The following is a 3,229-nucleotide window of genomic DNA, read 5'->3' as shown; positions in this document are numbered from 1 at the left end:
AGCGTCTAAGTCATTTATTCTTAATAGAATTTCAAGGTTGGTTAATGGATGGACATAACGGTTCATTGAAAGTGAAGTCACTACCAACATGTGAGTCTTGTTTAGAAGGAAAAATGACTAAGAGACCTTTCCTCTTAGAAAAGGAAAAAGAGGTAGTGATAAGTTATAATTAATCTATTCTGATTTGTGTAATAAATGAGCATTTGGGCAAGAGGTGAATTTGAGTATTCTGAATTTTCAAGAAGGTTACTCATGATATGGATATTTTTTTTTTGTTTTGATGTTTTGTAAGTTTAAATGTCTTGATAAACTCAAAATATTTAAGACACATGAAAATAGCATCATGAAAAGTATATAAAGTCACTGCAATCTGATTGTAGCGACGTAAACCTCTCTGCAGAGCTCATATGTCACTTACCTTATAGAATAATTGCATTTCAACTGTCTACACCAGACACTCTATAATAGATTGGTGTAGAAGAGAAAAGAAGTAGACTCTTATTAAGATGATAAGATTAATTATTGACTTATTACTAGTTATTTTGTTTCTTTTGGGATAGGCTCTAATAACTACATATCACATTCTAAATTCAATTTCTTTCAAATCAGTACCTTGAACAACTATAGAACTAGTTGGATTTGACGTAAGTCTAATCTGTGACATGTTCAAATATAGGATTGTTCAGCACATGTGTTGAGTGGGAGAATAAGAAAATTAGAATTAAGAACGGAATGTGTGTGTTAATTAGATATCTTAAAGAATGAAAGAAGGTTTATTATAGTGTCCTAAAGAAAATTAGACAATTGTTAACACAACTCTCCGATTTCTAGAAAAGAATCATTTAGTAAACCATGTTCCTAGAAGTAAACTAGTTTTACAGGAATTGAACAAAGAAATAACAAATACGTTAATTATAAATTCAGACGCTCAAAAACATGTAATCGGTATGTCAGAAATGACGTTCCATTGCATTTAAGTAGTGAGAGAAACGTTGCTAGACATAAGAAAACTACTACCTCAAGTAGTGGAAGTGATGTTGAGCAAATTGAAGAACACTACATGAAAAGTTGTTAATATTTCAATATCGAAAGTTTTTGAAGAAAATATTAAGACTCAAGATCATGAAAGTGTGATTATGTAGTGCTTAGTCGTAGTGGGAGAATCATAACAAAGATTGATTGATTTTGTATATTTAAGAGGACTTTCATGATAAACCTCTGAAGATCTAATACAAAAACGATAAGTTACGACTCAGCATTACTAGACGAAGTTGCATAAGAAAATAACTTTGTAAGATCCTTTTGATAAGAAATATAAAAGGAATATTCGTGAAAGTTGTAAATGCATTGTTAACAGTTTAAGTGAGAGATTGTTAGGGTATATACTATTAATCATGTGTTTAAAAATAGTATTCTAATAATTTTCAAGATTAAATATCTTAGTGGGAGATTGTTAGGGTATATACTATTAACCATGCATTTAGATATAGTACATTATAACAATCGTGATGGTTAAAAGTCTAAGTGGGAGATTGTTGGGATATATACTATTAACCATGTGTTTAGATATAGTATTTATTATAGAATAATTATTTATTTATTTTAATAGATCATATATTCATTTATGGTGCTTGTTTACTTATATAGTAGATGATTTAGTGTATAGAGTTTAAGCTTATATACAGAGGATTAATTCATCGGTTCTTATAAGTATAAAGTTCTTTTGTTCACAATCTAAGATGGAAATTGGACATGCCATCAGTACGATTGTAGCACAAGATTATATGTAGTTTATCTTGATTATGAGAATGGTATAGTTCCAACTTCTTGTGCTAGTGCATTTTGTATGTATTGAACGGGACCGAGTAGAGATAGTTGCTTTAGATTGACTGACAAAAGCAATTCTCTAAACTATTAAATGTACTTATATTCTTAATCCTGATATAACTATTATGATCTGTATATGTTAATCATCGTTTTGATTTATTAAAATGTGAGATTCTAAGATGGGTCAATATTCTTGGTAGAATGGATGATGATAATTTATATTGGTGAAATAATAAATTAGTTGATGGAATCCATGTCTCGATATAGAGATTGATGATATGCCTTTTTGAGAAGCTTAAAAGTTTTCATCGTGTTAAACCTTGCAAGTGGATTTAATAATCCGACACATGAAATAAGTTAAGCAATGCTCTAAAGGAAATTGATCATTGAATTAAGTTCGTCAGTATTTTAATTTATTGATTAGTATCTGTAATCTTAACATGGGGAATTACGTATGTGTCTAATGGGGAATTTCGAAATATAAATAGAGGAGTGCAATTACGAATTTCTAGTGAAATGATTTGTAATTTATTATGGTAAGAATAATTCAAATTAATTATGTGGAATTATTTTCATAATAGGAAGCCTCGGTAATTAATTTTATGGTCCCTACCGTACCCATATTTATCTAGAACTCAGAATTTATTGTAAAGGAAAAAAGGAGAAGTATGCGTCTTTCTCTATTCTAAGGAAAGGGAGAAGTATGTATCTTTCTATGTTCTAAGGCAAGGGAGAAGTGTATCACTTTTTCTACTCTAAGGAAAGGAAGAAGGACATGACTTTTTCTTTTCTAAGGAAAGGGAAATATACATGTGTTTCTATTCTAAGGAAAGACATGGTATTCCTTTTCCTTGGACTAAGAAGAAATCTCTATAAATAGGGATTCTTCTAACCCTTGAAAAAGAATTTTTGCCATAAAATACTTGTCCACCCAAGTATTGAGAGGGTTTAGAAGTGAACATGGGATCACTGTAGAAGACCGTAGAACTGTGGTCTAGTTTGTGGACTAGCTTATGAGTTTGCTTGAAGTTTCTAGCTTGTCGACTACCTTGTGGATTAACTTGAAGGTATCGACTCACGCTTCAAGAGGTAATTCTGAAATTAAATTCAGAAAGTTTATATGCCGTAACATGATTGTACTTGTTCTAGTATAAACAATGTGTTGTCTATTATTCATGTAAGTTGTATGATTTTGGTATGCTTTCGCTGTGCATATAGTTTTCCAACATATATATCATTTCATTAAAGGATAAAATAAAGTTAAATTGTTAATTTACATGTTAAAAATACGGCACATGAACTAATGATTTTTTCTTAAAACTAAGTGTTTTATGTATGTTTTTTTTTTAAAAAAATATTGGTATAGCATTATCTGTTGACACCTATCCTATAACAAGTCTAA

Source organism: Solanum stenotomum, chromosome 8, assembly GCF_019186545.1.
Source record: "Solanum stenotomum isolate F172 chromosome 8, ASM1918654v1, whole genome shotgun sequence".
NCBI lineage: Eukaryota > Viridiplantae > Streptophyta > Magnoliopsida > Solanales > Solanaceae > Solanum > Solanum stenotomum.
This window is presented reverse-complemented; position numbering follows the sequence as displayed.